Source organism: Barbus barbus (genome assembly GCF_936440315.1).
Source record: "Barbus barbus genome assembly, chromosome: 18".
NCBI lineage: Eukaryota > Metazoa > Chordata > Actinopteri > Cypriniformes > Cyprinidae > Barbus > Barbus barbus.
In genome coordinates, this window is record NC_136746.1 from 27,408,786 (window position 1) to 27,429,343 (window position 20,558).

A 20,558-nucleotide genomic window follows, 5' to 3' on the forward strand; every position below is an offset into this window, starting at 1 on the left:
AACAGACTGAAGCAAAGTTAAGGAAGTTGCTCAGCTACAAAAGACCTCTATTTTCTGAGAAATTATTATTCTGTGCCTAGACCTGCCTGAGTATGTTTTCTCTTCCCCAAGGTTTACTGTTCGGAAAATCACTTCCACCATCCTATTATCCAGTTCTCCACCCTTCATCTCACTCTGCGTTTGTTTTGCTGTGTTCGTGGGTCATCTATAGGTCTAGAAGGAGCGTTTGGGGAGGCTTCAAGGAGAACATATCCTTAGCTTGCTCATTCCTTCACAGCCCTACTGTTATTTCTGGAGGGTGTTGGAAGCAGGTGTCTCTACTTTGCAAGGGTGTAAAATTTAGTAGGCACACTGAGGACATGTCTCTACCAATATCCAACAACTACTAAATTGTCTCTAGCAATAATTTTGATCAAACAATTAAACATCTGTTGTCTGCTGTTATTTCCCCACCAATGCATAAATCAAACCTACACAGCCTTGGATGGAACAGGTGTTGCAGATGCACCGTTAAGCTGCCCAGGTCACGAATCTGTGTATACAGCTCCACTAAGTTGAAAATTTGTTTGTTTAGCATCTTCGCCTCATTAGCTCAAACACTTGTTTGAGGGCAAACAAATCACATGTTGTTGCCCACCTTATTCCCAACCTTTTTTGTCAACCGAACCCCTCTGACCTACAATTTAGAGGTATCTCTTGAAAATCGAATAGTAATAATTTAACAACACATTTGCAGGGTCACAGTTCTCTGACACTAATTAATGACAACATGACATGCAAATAAACAACTATAAACAACTACAAGTTCCATTAGTTTTGTGCATATAGTGTGTGTGTGTGTGTGTGCGTGTGTGTGTGTGCGTGTGTGTGTGTGTGTGCACGTTTTTGTGACAAATGAGGACATCAATTTGTATAATGACACAGGTATGACACAGTTATTACAAGGTGAATGTGACCTTTTCAGGACATTGACCCATGTCCCCAATCAAAATGCCTATAAATCATACAGAGTGAGTTTTTTGGGGAAAGTTGAAATGCACAGTTTCCTGTGAGGGCTAAGTTTAGGTGGGATGTCCCCAATTTTCACAAAAACAAACGTGTGTGTGTGGGGGGGGGGGTGACACACACACATGTTGGGGGGGGGGGGGGGGGGTTGTACCTTTTGACACAGGTATGACACAGATATTTGATTCAAGATTTTTCAAGATTCAAGATTTTATTTGTCACATGCACAATTATACAGAGTATAACCAGCAGTGAAATGTAGGACCAGCAATGAAATGGTGAAGTATTACAAGGTGAAGGTGACTTATGAGGACATTTCCCCATGTTTCAAAAGGCTTATAAATCATACAGAATGAGTTTTTTGAGAAAGTTTCCTGTAAGGGGTAGGTTTAGGTGTAGGCCGATAGAAAATATGATTTGTACAGTATAAAAACCATTACGCCTATGGAATGTCCCCACAATTCACAAAAACAAACGTGTGTGTGTAATTTATTACTTTTTACTATACTATATATTACCTTTGAGTTTTGATTTATTTTAAATATTTCTATTTTTAATTATTTTTCATTTTAAATGATTTAATACTTAATTTATTTAAAATACATATTCATTTTATTTTAATTTTACATTTTTAAATGAACACCTTTTACTCAACCATGCTTTAAAGCCATGATCATTTGCAACTTATTTTAATAACATAATTTAAAATCTTTAGTCATTTTTCAGAATAAAACATGATATTCAATGAGACTTAATTTAATAAGGAATTGATTAGATCATGAAAATCGAGATCGAAAAGGAAAGCCTTTTAATTTTGTTAATTAAAATTTTGTTAATTTTATAATAATAAAAAAAACTAACAAAAACATGCACTGATAAATAATACATAATAAGACAAGCAACAAGGCAATAAATAATCAGTTTTGTTTTCATGTTGATTTCAAGGCCAGTAATACATTTATACACACGCTTTGATCTGGAATGCAGCTTTTAGTTATAGATTTATGTGACATGAATTGGATTCCAATTGTATTTGCCTATATATATATATTTGTAAGTATTATATAATATATATTATATAGAAGCACTGTGCTTATTTTAAATGGTATTTTAAACTAAATTAAATGTTGTAAATGTTCCAAAAGTAACACGTTTGCCCTGAGAAAGTGTTTCTATGTCTGCTTATCAAATGGATAAACTGTGACTCAAAAGTACCCACTACAGTAGGACACTGCATATTCAATGTGCTTGCTTGTTTATAGACGATCTCATATTGGCAGAACTCAAATGTCAACTCTTCGTTGAGTCACTCTTTAGTGATCTCTACAGTTTTTATCCTCCATCTCAGGTTTCCTGATGAGGAAGCGGCTGCTTGACAGTCAGACTGACAGGCTCATTAAGAGCTCATTATTACTGCATGCTTCCACAAGTCCTCCAGAGGAGGAGACTACAGGCTTCTGACCTGACCCCACCGACATGCACCCTGCAGGAGAAACAGATGAAGCCCAGCCTAACGTCTGTTTGGGCAAGGCCAGACTTTTCGGGTTAATCTGGATTCAAGGTCATGCACCCAAAAGTTAGGATTCCAAACATTCAATTCATACTAGCAAATCTATTCCGCATTAACACTGTCAAACAACTAGATATCTGTAAACAGAAGAGAAACACTTAATATATTTAAAATCCAGAACAAATATTCAGCAGACTGAACTAAAGAGATATGTGTCAAAATATCAGATATCAGTCTCTCTCTCTTTGTGGAGAATCTGAACATGTTTAGACATTCATTAAAACTCTCCTCGGGCAAAAAGGCATCAAAGCGTATAAAAGGATTATGTGTCAAATGTAATTATGAGAGATTAAATGTGTTTTTGTTTGCACATTGTTGTTTGTTTCTAAGCGCTGCAGGCAAAGTGGAGTTCTTGAGAGCAGATCTTGGAAAGAAGATGTATAAAATATGACTAATGAAGACTTCATCACTTATGAGGCTTTCATAACAAATCCAGGGATTAAACGCTTGATTTAACATCACCGCCTACCATGAAAACCTGTTCACTGCCACATTATAACAAAGTGTTAATATCTCAAATTAGTGTTGCGATGTAGGTGTGTTTGTGTTACAAAATGTGAAGAGTTTGTTGCTGCATTGAGAAACGACGGTGGCTGGAAGTCAACATGAAATCAAAAGTTACTTTCTTAATTTGTTTTTGTCTCGATTTATTGATTGTATTTTTTACGCATAATGATACATTTAAAAAGCATAATGATAAACTACCATTCAAAAGGTCTGTAAGAATTTTTGTTTTTAAACAAAACTGATCATTTTATTCAGCAAGGAAGCACTAAATTGACCAAAAGTGACAGTAAATATATGATGTAACAAACTGAAGGATCATGTGACTGAAGACTGGAGTAACGATGCTGAAAATTCAGCTTTGCATCACAGAAATAAATTACATTTTAAATGATATTCAAATAGAAAAACGTTATTTTTAATTTTAATAATATTTCACAATATATCTGATTTTACTGTATTTTAATCAAATGACTAAAGCCTTGGTGAGCAGAAGAAACTTCTTTCACAAACATTTCTGGTTGTTTTTTGTTTTTTTCAGTGAAGGAATAAAAAAATTCATTATGACTTTTTTTCTCACAACTTCAAGTTAATATCTTGTAATTCTGATTTTATATCTTATTTTGATTCTTTTCTAAGAATTGTAAGTTTATATCTTGCAATTCAGATTTTTTTTTTTTTTTTTCAGAATTGCAAAAAAAAATTTTATAATTATATAAATTCTGAATTACAAGAAAAAGAAAAAAGCCAAAATTGTGAGAATCGTAATTTCCTTTTTTTTTTATCCCATGGCAGAAACGAGCTTCCATAGAAACAGCATATCCCAAATAAAGAGTCTAGTATTCATTGCAAAAAAAAAAAAAAAGAGAGAGAGAGAGAGAGAGAGAGGACTAGCAATATTTCCTTCAGCAGGTTGAAATACCTGCCTGGAGCAGCGGGTTTTGTGGTAATGATGATGAATGGACATGTGGTGCATGTGGAGTGATTACTGAAACAGTCTGTTCAGTCCTCAACATTAGAGAAATCTGTCCAACAGGCTGCACATGCTAGAACAGCTTCTCCTAACTAAGATGAATGTGGTGAGAGCATGTGTGAATATTGTATTTATTACGGTCTAAATCTGAACAACATTTCCACTCTCTTTTGCTGATTCTTGTCTTTCACACAGCCTTTTAACTTTCAGCTTCAGCCAAATGGTTTCTAATGGTAGCCATCTCACAACGTGCTTCACATTTAAGCATGAAAATAAAAGAGGAAACACACACACTTATCTTTTCATAAAATCAATCTCGTTGAAACCCAGTTTCTATATGCGCTACAAACTCTTTACTACACAAAAAAATGGCTATGCAATACGATTTTATACATTTTTGCATTACGAAATGTGTTTCACAATTATGCAATACATTCTGAGCATAATAGTTTGTTTTACAGCTCAACATCTGCCATATTTCTGGCTTATACAAAGACAGAAGGAGATTCAATTCACAAAAAAGGCTTCTGCATTTGTATATATTGTTTGGCACATCTCAAGAAATGAGTTTATACGTCTGAGGAACGTCCGGAGGGAATTTATCCTTCTGTACACACTGGACACGCACTGACTCATTCAGCCCGTGATTAATAGTCACTGTGGCATCGCATCAGTTTAACCGCACACAGCTGAAGCAAATACAAAGACCGGGAGAAACCAAAGGACTAATGAAGGGATGTCAGCCAAATTGCAATGACGTTTTAATCCTCCATACACTCAACTGGAGGTCACCATTCACAAAATATTGATTACGTTCATAATTCTAGTAATAGTAGAGCTCGCCACAGCAGGAACTGCTGGGATTGAAACCGCTCCAAAACCACACTACTCAATGAAGATGAGAAGAGGACAGAAGGGAAAAAAAGAAAAGATGGAAAGAAAAAAGAGGGAAAAGTGTTTGGATTTAGCCAACTTGCAGTAAAAGTGAATAAGCGTATTGTCACTTGCACTTAGTATTAAAAAAAACTGACTAATTGGGGGCCAATGTTGATAGACCAGTTTTCTAATTAAAGCAGAAATACATCATCAAACTCTGTGGAAAGGCACCATAGAGTGCTGTATTTTTGTAGTTCAATCCAGAAGTTTGCATCACCCTGGTTCCCTCAAAAGAAAAGGATTTTTCCACTGGTTTTTCGATTATTGCAGAAAAAGTTACATTTAAAAAAAGTTCTTACTTACTGTATGATTCTTACATGCTTTGTTCACCAAGACAAATAGACAAACCTTATATGAATTTTGAAGAATAAATTGAATCAGCAGAAGTAGAAGGTTAAAGTTGTGTACCATCTCCATGTAAATACTAAAATGCAAATTTCTGATGTATTTTATGTTGTGAAAATATATTGAGTTTGTGTTCACCACACACATTATTTCAGGCCAAACACCCATTTCAAAAAAAATTTAGGGGCCTGAAATTGCAAACTTCTGAAAAGTTTTTGAACAAGTTTCCACTATCGTCTCCATGTAAATTAAAAAAAAGGTGGATATAGTGGTGGGTGGGGTGTTACTATCCCATGATGCCACAGGACAGGATTTGGGAATGGCAGTGAAGGTCACATGACAATGACAATATGACAAATACAGTACATCTGGGGGGGGGGGGGGGGGGAGGGGGAAGTGGTGTGTGGCCAAGTATGGTGACCCATACTCGGAATTTGTGCTCTGCATTTAACCCATCCACACAGTAGTGAACACGCACCTGGAGCAGGGGGCATCCAATGCTGCGGCGCCCGTGGAGCAGTTGGGGGTTCGGTGCCTTGCTCAAGGGTCTCACCTCAGTCGTGGTATTGAGGGTGGAGAGAGAGTTGGTTATTCACTCCACCACCTACAATCCCTGGCAGACCTGAGACTCGAACCCATGACCTTCAGGTTACAAGTCCAACTCTCTATCCATTAGGCCATGACTGCCCTTAAATCTGGATTATATTCATACTACATAGAAATACTTTCTTAACAGTCACTAAGCAATACTTATTCAAAAGAAGTACCTACTCAGCGAGTATGCGATTTCAGAAGCCACAAGTCAGTGCAAAAATGCTAAAACAACAAAGAATCTTAAAAACTAATTTCCTCCAGACAAACTGGAAGTCCTGCCCCAAACTGACACTACTGGTTGAGCCATACACTGACATTTCAGCACCACAAAGTCAGTGTTTATACGCTTTAAGAAGTCAACTCATGAATAGTTTAATAGTTGTCTTTACACACTATGATAAAACTATTGTAAATAACCAGTGAAAATGTCCTTTATAGAATTTATTTTAGAGAATATTGGAAAAAAGTGAGTGTTGACCCTGAACCTGGTCTGTGTGGTGTGCGTGTGTTTCACCTCTCTGCTCTGTCTCTTCATACTTTATCTCTGTTCTCATAGTGAAATCTGAGCCGAGAAGATGCTGTACAGGTTCGCGCTGTCCTGACGGCTGCAGGAGTGAGATTTATCCACTTCCTGTTCCTCTCCAAAAACAGGGTATGTTTAGTGTCAGTTTTTAACATGATATGTGTGACCCTGAGACAGCAGTAATCCTGGTTCTGGTCTCTTTGTTACACAGTTTGTCAATCATGCAGTATATAAAACAACTATAGTGGCCCAAAAATACACTTCAAATGTCTGAATGTCATTGCATTAGATACAAAATAAGCTGTTTTTCCTCTTCTCTTTTTTCTTTATCAATGACTTTTAATGAGCTGTTTTGGTGATTTTTTGTGGAAATCCAATCCAATTTGACAACCAGAAAGTGTGTTCATTCTGAAAAGTTTGTTTACCACAGGGTTATTATAGTCTATAGTCTATAGTTAACTAAGACTAAAGCTAAAGTCATAAAAAGTTACTTGAAATAAAATATCTAACTGAAATAAATAAATAAATAAATAATAATAATAATAATAAAAAAAAAATATATATACTTTTTTTCATGTTTTAACAAATGAGACCTTGATTGTAATTGTTGCCAAAACTTTAACTAAAATTAAAATTGGAACAGAAAATATAAAGATTAAAACTCATTCAAAATATTAATAAGAACTATAATAGTATCTCAGTGTATAAAACTAATGCAATAAATATCAACATATTTTTGTGAATTTTTTCATTTGTATTCTGTGTTTGAGCTTACTTTCAAATAAACGTCACTTGGTTTTATATTTTATTATCCAATGCAGTGACATTCAGACATTTGTAAATGGGACTTTAATGTCCAAATATGTTTTTGGAGCTGCTGCATATGAAATAAAATGTGGTAGGACAAATATTTAAAAGCTCTTGCTGGTTAATGCTCAACCTTGTTAAAATAAAAATAAATCTTCGAACGATATGTAATGTTAACTGCCCGTTTGTTCCATCAGTCACCAGGGTTCAGTATGAGTGACTTGAGAGCGGGCACTAACTTTGAGTCATAAACTGGCATTCTGGTGCCTGTGACCCACGCCAGTTTTTATATTTTTAAGCAAATGTTATGGAAAGGAAAATAAAAGTGGAATATGTATGTTAGTGTGAGCGCGCTCCAGGTTTGTGTCAGAACTTCCTGTGGGCCAAGGTTGGGTAATGCTTGGGCTGCGGATCATCATCGTGGCGATAGTGAGGCCCTGGCAGGGGAGGTGACAGGTCGCCCGGTCCAAATTAAACACAGCGAGATCTCTCTCTGTCTGTGTGTGTGTGTGTGTGTGTGTGTGTGTGCACCTGGTATTCATCACGTCCTGGGGACCAAATGTCCCCACAAGGATAGTAATACCAGTAAATCTTAATCTTGTGGGGACATTTTTTGGTCCCCATGAGGAAACAAGCTTATAAATAATACAGCATAAAGTTTTTTGAAAATCTAAAAATGCAGCATGTTTCCTGTGAGGGCTAAGTTTAGGTGTAGGGTTGGTGTAGGGCAATAGCACATACAGATTGTACAGTATAAAAACCATTACGCCTATGGGATGTCCCCATAAAACATGGAAACCCAACGTGTGTGTGTGTGTGTGTGTGTGTGTGTGTGTGTGTGTGTGTGTGTGTGTGTGTGTGTGTGTGTGTGTGTGTGTGTGTGTGTGTGTGTGTGTGTGTGTGTGTGTGTGTGTGTGTGTGTGAGAGAGTAGCAGGTCAGGGTCAATCGCTGATTCAACATTCACTAATGAGCTAAGAGACGGTCTCACGCTGACCTTGATGATCTAGTCCAGATCAAGACAACTCAAGAGACCTACCATTAAGGGCTCAGACCTCGCCAACGACTGCAGTCACATTTGCAGACAAATACATAACCAACTAATCACTTACAAAAAGAAGAAAAAAACTGAGAAAAAAAAATTCACTCAGAAATTGCTGGTAAATTTCACAAATAATTACAAAGAAATGGGAAATAACACATTGAATTAAACATGAAATTGTCAAGTAAAAACAGTAATTTCTTGTACAACACACTCCAATATTACTCCAATATAAACCTCGAAAAAAAATACAGTATGCTAACAAGAAATGTTCTCAGAACTTTGGCTAACATTCTAGCAAGGTTCTCAAAGTTATGAATAAACTTTCTTCCAGTAACGTTAATAGAACTTTTGTTCAGTTGTTGAGTTATCGGGGGGGGGGGAATGTTTGAATGTTAACATTCAAATGTAACATCATCATAATGTTTGCAAAATTATAAAATGGAATGTACAATTTTTTTTTCAAACATTTAAAAATCTGGATGTTTTGAATGTTCAGAGAGCATTCAGAAATAACCTTTTCATTACTTTTATAACTAAATGGGAATGCTCATTCTTGCTTATTTATTGTGGAAATCTTATTAAAGCCGAAATATATAGAAGATATTTAGGACGATGGACTCTTAAAACTCTTATATATTGTATACTCATATATATATATATATATATATATTACGTGCTGATTACTTTAAGTTTCTTTGGGTTCGTCTATGACATCACTGCAAAAACCCCAGTCAAATAAATGTAATTATCGTTGCATAAACAACATGCATCAAATGGGTATTTATGTAGATAAATATACATAATTGTATTGGCAAAACAAAGCAATAACAAATAAAACTTAACAGTCTCTGCAATAGTTTTCTCTTTCGTCTTGTTTAAGTTTATGGGCCCAAATTGGAAACCCGGCTTTAAAAATGATCAGAGTTTCCCAGTTGTAAACACGATTTGAGAGTCTATTAATGTCCAGTTTCCTACTAGAAAACTCTCATTTATGATAATTCAGATGTGCATGTGAAGGCTAGGCAAGCATCACTACTATGCAGTGACTTAAAGAGAGACTTTGCAAATAAGGTGGGCTTTTACTTGGGCCACCTAGCAACCACTAAGAATTCCCTAGCAACCACATAACACCATTCTAAAACCCACATAGTGATGCACTGGCAACCATTCATATCATGGCCTCAAATTCTGCACAGGCCAGCATCCGTCACAATTTCTTTGAGAAATGTAGAAATCTTGTTTGCTTATTTAAGTTACACAGCCAAGTTGTCCTCGAAAGGCTAGAAATGCATTACAGATTACGTAACGTTCAGACAACAGCCCAAATCAGGCTACAGTAAGTCAGGGGACTATCACATTCACAGGTCATTTGAAACAATCACTCACAATATGAGCCAAACCGAGATAACAACAGGTTAGCGTGCCAAATCCAGGCCGATAGTATTGTGTAAAGAGTGCGGTCTGTTATCTGTGTGACCGGCCTCTCGCCAAACCAGACCAGTTACATGAGCAATCAATAAATCCGGTACACCTCCAGTGACCTTCTGCAGCAAACACACGTTCAACTACCTGTTTTAAAAAGTATTTAATACATATATCCCTCTATACTCATGTATTAATCTTATAAATTTCCATATGTTAAAAAAATATGTGTGAAACACACAGGGAAATAACTAAAATGCCCCGCATATTCTATTTTTATGCCATTTTTAATGGTTTAATTAAAGTTTGTGCATAAAATGTTATGCACATACTATTGACATATATGTATTAAACATTTAAAGCATATATCGTGTAAGTTGTTTATGCATGGATACATATTTACTGTATATACATACTATATTACTGTATATATATCCATCCTAAAGCTCTATTATATGTGTTGTTAAAATGATAAAAAAAAAAAGTTTATGCATTCATAATTATCATATACATGTTGTTTTAATAAACATATATATATTAAATATATCTCAATATTAATATTAAATTCACTTTTGTTTTATATAGAATTCTTCTATATATAAAACGACATAAAAGGGAACAGTAATTAAATTACAGTTTTAATTACTTGACAATGCATTACACCCAGTACTGTATGTAAATATAAAAGATAGATATGTTAAAAAAAAAAAAAATGTAAAAGACAAACATATATGCAAACAGAACTGTTTTCATAGATTTGCATATATAAATTAAACATTAACATATGGTTGCTACATGTAATTTGAAATAAAAACATCATGCATGTATTAACATATGTGCTGTATAGTGGGTATTTTATGAATGTTATAAACTTGTTTTTTTATATATCAAAAGGATCTATGCGTGTATCAGTATATATAGCCTTTTAGGTAACATGAATAGCAATATCGCTCTTATACAGAGCCATATAACTCATATATTACATTTTCATAAGGGCAACACGGCTCTGGAAAGACTATCAAAAGAGGATGAACAAAACTTGGTCAATGACAAACTAATTTTGATAAATCACTATTTTATTTCCACGTCCCCGTGAGACTAGTTCTTATGCTGTTTAGCCTCTCCTCTAGTATAGAACCGGGTGAAGCACTGGCAATTGTTTCTATTTCACAAATGATGCATGATGTAAAGCTCTGTCTCCGGACAGATTGCTGTGGTTTGATAAAGGACTGTGTGTGTGTAAATAGTCTTAGAAACCTCTTGGCAGGCATCAGATAACGTAAATGGCTTCCAGAAGGCAATTGTGAAGAATTGAAACAAATTTAACTAGTATGGCATACAAAAGAAAAAAACAAGATATACTAGTAGCTAAACGAGAGTCAGTCATACTGATCAGAATAGCTTGCATGAAACAAACAGCAGATCTATAATCTCTGCCTGAAATACAGTGAGTATGCATAGTATGCAGTTCAGAATTAAACTGTGTAGTATTCTGTTGTATACTGAAAATGTTGGCAAACAGGCAAGGGTGTAGGTTTGATTTGTGCATTGCTGGAGACATAACAGCAAACAACAGACACTTAATTGTTTGATCAAAATTGTTGCTAGGCACAATTTAGCAGTCGTTGGATATTGGTAGGGACATGTTATAGCGTCCCTACTAAATTCTACAACCTTGAAAATCATAACAAGCAAGTTTGAAACATTCATTGGTAAATACGGTGTTTAGTTTCACATTTTCTTTGTATAAAACAGTAGGTCATATAGGTTACAGTATATACACTACAGTATGCAATATGCAGCACACAACAAAATATATATATTTTTTTTATTGTAGCTTGTAAACAGATTATTGGAGTATGTCTTTCAAGAAAATACTACTTCAGTTTTTCTACACCTGAAAATTATTTAAAACTAAATTCTACACCAAGCTTATTTCAGTGTAGTTTTCATTTGCACATCTTCCCTGTTTCTTCCTGGTCATGTGTTTTATTTTCAAACTCTGGCATCACATGAAGTTAACAAGTGTTTTTACGGGAGAGCAGAGGTATTGTGCCTTAACCCTGGCTGATAAGCAGAGAGATCCAAGCGGCTTTTATCTTCCGAGACCCTTTGGCATGTGCACAGAAATCCATGCGCTGTGTCGCAAAGCTGCCTAATCTTCTCAAAGCTATGCTTAACATTCCTCCTCATTTCTTGAGGAGCGCAAAGAGGGGCCGTCTTTCTCTTTTGGGGGTGGTGGGGGGGTTGCTTAATGGAAAACAGTTTCTTTTGCAGGGCTCTTATCCACATCCGCTTCTGTTCAGGGTTTTGTATGCCCAAGAAAACTAAAAGGACTCTGCTTTTGGGATGTGGTAGTGGTTGTGGGCCGCTTTTGGCACATTGAGCTGTTTTCTAATGGTCAGAGCCAGTGTTAAGGAGCTAATGACGCAGCTAACCTCAACATACTCGATCTGTGATCGTTAAAACAGCAATGAAGTTGTAAACATTTTTGTTTTTCAGCCAAAAAAAATGTAAAAATACTATGCTATGCTATGCTATCCTCATGGACTTGTGTCAAATAATTTAAATTAAACAACATGCACACACATATATAACATATTTTTATATATATATTTTTTTTTTATATATTTAAAAATATTTTCATATTTTCATATTTAATTAACAAATTATATATAAATTCTAGCATTATTATTATTATCATCATTATTATTAAATTATTTGAGTTGATATTTATTGAGTTATCCTTCTGTTAAATAAATTAAATAAATATTTAAATAATATTTAACAATTGTTGTTTAGCATAATATTTTTTTTAATTAAGCTTCATATGGGTGTTTTTAGTTTTGATTTCTCTTTCAAAGTGATTACCCTAGATAATTTAAAATTAAAACATGTACACGCACACACACACACACTTACATTATTTTTATTTACAATATTTAAAAAAATATATATATATATTTTAGTAATAGAAATGCAATTATTTTATATTAATAAATTATATACATTATAACATTATTATTAAATTATTATACCTATTTTTTAAAGTTAATCTTCTGGTATATTTTTCAATATAATACAATAGTGAATTGAGTGCAAAAAAAAAAAAAGATTAACTTTATAAGTTAACTGTATATGGAATAATATAATGCTAAAAGTGTAGAACTTAGTTCTTTTAATATGTCAATATTGTAAAAGTTTAAGCCAGTAAATTTCAGCAAACCTTTCAGTATTTAATGTGGAACTGCAGACACAGGACAATGATCAGGCCGCATGGACGGCTAACTTTGAGAAAAGGTACACCATCTTCTAACAGCACTGTCCTTACCGTCATTCAAGGGTTGTTTTCTTTGAATAGGTGGCACGGTAGGAGAACACTAAGGGACCGATGCCAGGAAAAGGAGTGAAAAAGGACAGATGGAAAGTCACCACGATCCTGCCAGTGCAGAACAGTGTCTGCCAATGAGAAAGCTGCCCAAAGTGCAGGACTAGAGCAAGCGGTGCTGGAAAACGCAGTGAACCCTCCAGCTTTTCTCTTCATCTTCTGACTCTGTGCAGACTGGTATGATGAGTCACAAAGGTCTGCGCACATTCTCATCTCCATACACTTTCCATTCCTTCTCTCTCCAACATTACCAACCAAAACGGCTCTTTGATTCAGTATATTGCTTTTATGATACTAGACCTCTGGGAACATGTGACAACAATAAAAAGCTGTATTTCAAACAGTCTACCAGTCTAAGAACCAAAACACTGCATGGCAATCTATTAGATTGAGACACAGATATATGTAAAATTCCATAGCTCAAAAGTAGAGCATGGCACTAGGTTCAGTTCCAGAGATGCATGAAAAGATTTTTTTTTTTAAGTCAAATGCATAAATATTAACTTTTTGAACAATCAATTATCATAACCTTTAAAAAAAAAAAAAAAAATTTATACAATTTCTTTAAAAAGAGCCACTCCAAAAAGAAGGATTATCTTCCAAATCAAGCATTAAGTCGGCTAATGAACAGGTTTTAGTTTAAACAACTGCAATGTGATCCTTGGTCTCATTTATTTCTTTGAACTATCTCTCAAGTTCATACTGAATTGCATTAAATGGCGTTCAGATATGCTGCTCCATTTGCCTCGAATCAGTTAAAGCAACTGTATACAGTTTTGTATATTTTCGTGACTTTTGAGCCGCCCGCCTATAGTGGGTGGAAGTGAGTGGAATTCCCTGCCGTAAATATATTACTGTAGTAATTACTGTGGATTGTTGTACACATGCATTTGTTGCTGCTGTAAAGCAGTCTGCACATTTCACACTCGCCAAACCTAAATTCTCCCAGAAAAGACATTTCCGAAAGAAACAGAAGCCATAAATGATTTTCACAATGATTTTGAAACTGATATTTAATGATTAAAATAAAAACACATACATAAAGTTGCTTTAAGAGGTAAAATTACATCTCAGAGAGTTGGTCCCGCTCAATGACATAAAGGTCATTTTAAAAGATCTGGAGTCTGGTTTAACTGATTGCAAAAAGTTAAATTGTTCGTTTTCATGTAAAAAAAAAAAAAAAAACCTGTTTATTGTGTATTTAAACTAAATTCAGTTTATTAGTGCTGTTGCAGAAATCTGACCCGTTTCATTTGTGCATGACTGACAAGTACATATGCATCTCGTTAATTTATTAGTTCATGTAAAAACATGATGAATTAAATTTTTAAATGCTATTCAAATGCACAAATCTTAAATGTTTGCTTAAATATTTTGTGAGTGTAGTTTATGCATGCCTTTTTTTGAGACGCCTAGAAAAGCAGAAGCCGCTCCTCATGCGTTCTGTCGTTTTGTTGAAGTATGTTTGCAGTTTTTGTGTACACAGCTCCTATAGGCTCTCACAGCCCTCTTTTGGTCCGGGTGCGAGGGTCCGTGATAAGGCAGGCATTAGCCAGCTGTGGGGCCCTGGGGAGCTCAAACATTACGCCACTGAGTAAACTCAACACGGGCCTCTGGAGGCACTGCATTGTTGTTCAGGCCAGAGCCGAGCAGGGTTCATGTTTGCAGAAGAGAGATCGTAAGTCATATGGCCCGGCTTATCGCAAGATCCCAGCTCTGCTCTGCCGTCTGCTCCTAAGAGACACAGGCAGGACTCCACTCTGTTTTTATTATTATTATTTAGTCATTTAGCAGACGCTTTTATCCAAAGCGACTTTCAAATGAGGACAACAGAAGCAATCAATTGTAGCATTAAAACAACTAAAAACAGATCCAAAACTAAAAGCTAAAACTTTATAAACACTACCTATTTAAAAAAATAAAGAAATTAAATAAAAAAAGATATTCTCAGCAGCTCAAAAAGGACATTTAAGCCGCACTAACACACTAAAATATCTAAATGTAATTGCTTTAAAAAATATTTGTCTGCACGCAAATGCTTTTCTTCAGCAATTTTGCTCAGTGATAAACTTCACATGAGGATATCACACCTCAAATGAGACATTTCATTCATTTATCCAGTGTTTGTAATGGAAATACATTCTGCCCCCACAGGAAAAGAGTAAAGCTTTTGGAAATGACACACAAGACTGGTGGCAAACAAATGCAGTTGGGAAAACAGTGTATGGACTCTTACCAATGGCAGATCTGCTCTTCAGCACCCCCTAGTAATATTTATGAGCTATGTGATGTTCATTAAAGTAAGTAAGGACTACTGCCATTATTTGCTCAAGTTCCTTCTTTGGTTGGGTGTTGCAAAAAACAAACTGAAGAGTCTTTATGAAGATATTTTCCATATGGCAGTTCATAGCGACCAAAAAGGCAAAACACAAAAAAATTGTTCATAGCGACCAAAAAGGAAAAACACAAAAAGCACCTTAAAATGCACCCATATGACTCATACTATATTTCAAGACCACAAAAAAAACATGTATTAGGATTGATTATTAAATCATGTATTAATTCTTGAAATAAATATTAAAATAATCACATTCATAATTCTAATATTTCAAATAAAGAATAGTTAGCATGCCATTAACAAATAGTAACAAGATACATTAAAGTTATATGAATAAACAATTTAATTATAATAATTTGTTATTTATTCATATTAAAATAATAAAATGTAGAATTATAATTTTTTATTTTATTTTAAATATTTCACCACAAAAAGATATGTATGTATTAGTATTGATTTTAAATCATGTATTAATTCTTGATTGTTAAAACAAATATTAAAATAATTGCATTCATAATTCTAATATTTCAAATAAATTAATATAAGATTCATTTGGATACAAACAAACCGATTCAGACCAATCATTGCTGCCAGAGAGAAAGGGCACTTGTCAATTAAGAGACATGAAATCTGATACGTTCTTGGCCTTATTGTGAAAGATTTACTGGTGCACTGGCCACATGATTTGAGGAATTAGAAATGTATGTCCAATATTAGTTGCCTGCCAAAGTTTAGAACTTAAAAGAAGTTTAGGGGATTGTTTACATCCCTAACTCTCAGTATGAGAAATCCTAATAGCGATGCTGGCCTTAGCAAGAGCCGCTAATTAAAAATCTACGCAGAGATGTCTATTTATACCCGTGCTGTGAATGGAAAAACACTTTAGGACCTGAATACAATGAATGAGAGAAGCTGTGGGGCCGCAGAGTTTAATAGAGCCCCTCTGTGCCTGATGACTTACAGTGGGAAGCGAGGACTGTAAACACACCTAAACAGCTGTCAGCCGCTTCCTGTCCCTAACCGAGCCCTCGCTGGCAGGATGGCCTATTGTACACATGGCACCGTTACCTAGGCGATGTCAGCAAGCTCTGGGACCTGTCACAATAGGTTATGTTCCATTTCCACGGCAACTGAGAGCCAATCAAGAGTAATGGGGTGGCGGGACACATGCAGAACGGATGGGCTTCCTCACCGCAGACCCCTGCGTGGATAATTAAAACAGGACAGGAGCCAGAAAAACAGAACAAGGGCATTTGTTGAAAGCAGAGCGTTGGTTTCAGGGCACGTCTCCCGCTTTGTGATGCGTTGTGTTGTGCAAATGCTGTGCATATGAATGGAAACGTGTTTTTGATGTTTGCATCCAGTAGAAATAAAGCTCTCTGGCCAACTTTTGTAGCAATAAGGTACTCAATGCATGCTGTATTATGAATAAATCACGGCTGAAGGGCATTGTTAGGCACAGCGTGAAGTGAAGCTTTACTATGAATAAAACAGCTGCATGTGTGTGTATATATTAATCAGCAATATATTCAATGATATAATGTATATTGAAAATATACCAAATAATTAGTGCCGTCAGTTTAACGTGTTAACTTAATTAGTTATGAGATTAAAATATTTAAATGCATTTAAGTCACTGGCCTGTACGTCATCTTACATTTCATACACTCTAAAAAATGCTGGGTTAAATACAACCCAGCGCTGGGTAAAATATGGACTAACCCAGCGATTGAGTTGTTTAGACCCAGTGGTTGGGTTACTGCCCAGAAGGTTAGGTTAAACATTTAACCCAACTGTTGGTTGAAAACAACCCAGCATATGTTCTGTCCAGTATTTACCCAGCACTTTGTTGTATTTAACCCAGCATTTTTTAGAGTGTACAGTTGACTGTTGACAAATATGATTCTGGGCAGCAACTCCATAAACACAGTTATGCCCTAAAACAAGATATTGGGGCAAAAAGTTTTTGTCTCATATTTATATCATATAAGCGATATCACACGAGCAGCAAGAGCAATATCACATGAGTGTTGCTTTTGTCCTGAATAGCACAAGTGCAAATGTGATTTTAAACAACAGTTCAGTGAATAAGAAGTTAATACTGCGTTATATTTTAAACACAATATTGTGTGTTTTTGCTCAACTTTGCTAACGCAAATGTTACCCATAAAGTCAAAGCAGAATTGTTTTGCGACTCCGAGCAACACAGTGTTTAGTTCCTGAATGAATCCAAGGTTTGAACAAAGTGAATGAATGAATGACTCATAAAGAGAGTAATAAACCACCACCTGCTGGCAGTTTTAGTTATTTACAGTATAATTTGACTAAAGAATAAATAAAGGGATAGTTCACCCCAAAATTAAAATGCTGTCATCATTTTCTCACCCTCCTGTCATTTTAAATCTGTATGACTTTTTTGTGGAATGTAAAATAAGGTATTTCGAATACTGTTGGTAACAAAGCTGATTTGGTTACCATTGACTTTCATTGCATGAACAAAAAATACTGAGATGTTTCTCAAATTATCTTCTTTCATGTTCCATAGTTTATATTAGGCTGTTATAGCCTAAACCTTTATGTGTAATACGTTTTATCTTGGATCAAATAAAATATTTATTTCTAAAGCTACTATTTAATGTCTACTTGATACTTTTGTGGGTATTTTCAAAGCCAAATTTAGTTTGTGATTAATTAGATTAATTAATTGCCATATTATGTAATTAATTAGATTAAAAAATGTTATCGACTGACGGCCCTACAAATAATATATTATGTTAATAATACATAAGTAATTTATGCTTTCCATAAATTAAAAAACATGAATATTTACATTTTAACACTTTCTTATGTACCAAATTCAGTTCAGTTCAGTTCAATTTTATTTATATAGCACATTTAAAAACAACCATGGTTGACCAAAGTGCTCAATAATGTTTGGAAAAAAAACACAAACAAGATAAATTACAGTAGAAAAGTTACAATGTCTCAACTCAACTCGAAATAAAAGCTAAGGAATACAGGTGTGTCTTAAGCAACAAATTAAAATTTTCAACAGTCTGAGCAGTTCTTATGTGTACAGGTAAACTATTCCACAAATTTGGTGCCACACTGGAAAAAGCTTGGTCGCCTTTATTTTTTAATCTGGTTCTCGGAACATCAAGGAGTACCTGATTGGACGACCTCAGTGCTTTAACAGGAGTGTGGACATGTAAAAGCTCTGAGAAATAAGCAGGCGCCAACCCATTTAAAATCTTAAAAACAAACAATAAAATCTTGAAGTTAATCCTGAAGCAGACAGGAAGCCAATGGACTGAAGCTAAGACTAGGGTAATGTGGTCATACTTTTTAGTCCCAGTTAGAAGCGGAGCTGCTGCATTCTGGACTACCTGTAAGCGTTGAAGAGACGACTGATCCAAACCACCATATTAGGAGTTACTGTAGTCTAGTCTAGACATTATAAAAGCATGAATAACACTTTCAAATTCCCTACGCGGCAGGTAGGGCTTGACTTTAGCATTCACATAATGCATCTGATAATCTTGTACTGCAGTTATATCTGATCAAATGTACATTATTATTATTCTTTAGCTTGGGTTGAACAAATCCTTTTTGCTTAGATGGAGCAGCAACTACGCTAATTATGTCTCTATTTGTTTCTCTGTTGATTAACATCCCGTGGTAACTAGGAATTACAGAAGCTTCAGTCTGGATCTAACCCTTAAATGATCTGAGATGACCGAACACCTGAGAAAAGATGATGCCAACCCCTCAGAGGACCTCAGAGGATGCCAAAGCTCAGACAACATACAGAATTACAAAATTTTGCCATAAGTTAAATATATTAAGGTTCTGCAATATATAAATATATTGTGGAAACTTAATTTCCTGTAGAGCGGCTTTGCAATGATTTGTATCATAAAAAGCCCTATACAAATAAACTTGAACTTGAACTTTAGCCAACAGTCTCAGTTGAAAAAATACTGGCTTTTACAACAGAACTAACCTGTTTTTCAAATTTAAAAGCACTGTCAAAAATCACACCGAGATTCTGGGTAAATGGATGAACATACAATCCTAAATTACCAAGTGCATCTACACAAGCACTTAAATCCCCATGATGACCAAACACAACAATCACAGCGTTATTTTCATTAAGACAAAGAAAGGTCTGATCCAGCCATATTTTTAAATCTCTCAGGCAATTAAGTAACAACAGAAATTAAGCTTTGTCATTTGTTTTGACGGTCAAATAAATTTGTACATCATCCGCATTACTATGGAAAAAGATATTGTGTTTTCTAAAAATATACCCCAAGGGCAACATACACAAAGAAAACAACATGGGGCCCAATATTGACCCTTGGGGGACGCCACAAGAAAGAGGGGCAGTAGATGAAGAAAATTCACCAAGGTGAACAGAAAAACTTCTGTCTGTCAAATACATTTGAAACCATTTGAGGGCTATGCCCTTAATGCCAACACATTGATCAAGTCTAGATAAAAGAATCGAGTGGTTGACCGTTTCAAAGGCCACAGTCAAAGCCAAAGGACTGAAACAGCAGAGTCCACAGCTAGAAGAAGATCATTAGAAACTCTTAAAAGAGCAGTTTCTGTACAGTGACGGGTCTTACAACTAGACAGATTTTTTTTCATAAATACTAAATTCATGTAAAAATGATCGAAGTTGATTAAAAACAACTCTCTCCAAGACTTTCGATAAAAAGGGCAGTTTAGATGTAGGTCTAAAATTAGACAAAATTGAAGGATCCAAATTATTCTTTTTTAGAAGTGGTTGCTTATTAACACTTATTTTCATATATGAAACATCCATGCATATATTACTGATAAATATAATCATTAGTTTCCCATACATGGAAATATATTATTTAATAATACATTGCATTATATTTTCCAGTAAATTCCTATATATTTTTGTTTTAGAGATAGAGGACAATATTGAAATACTCTTTATAACTTTTGTTATTATTGGTTCAAGAACTGATTGACTGGTTAATTTGAGTATAATGAACCAGTTTACTAAAATAAACTACTTAGTGGCAATAGAAATAATACTTATTAGCTTATTACTTTTGTGGCCATATATGATGTA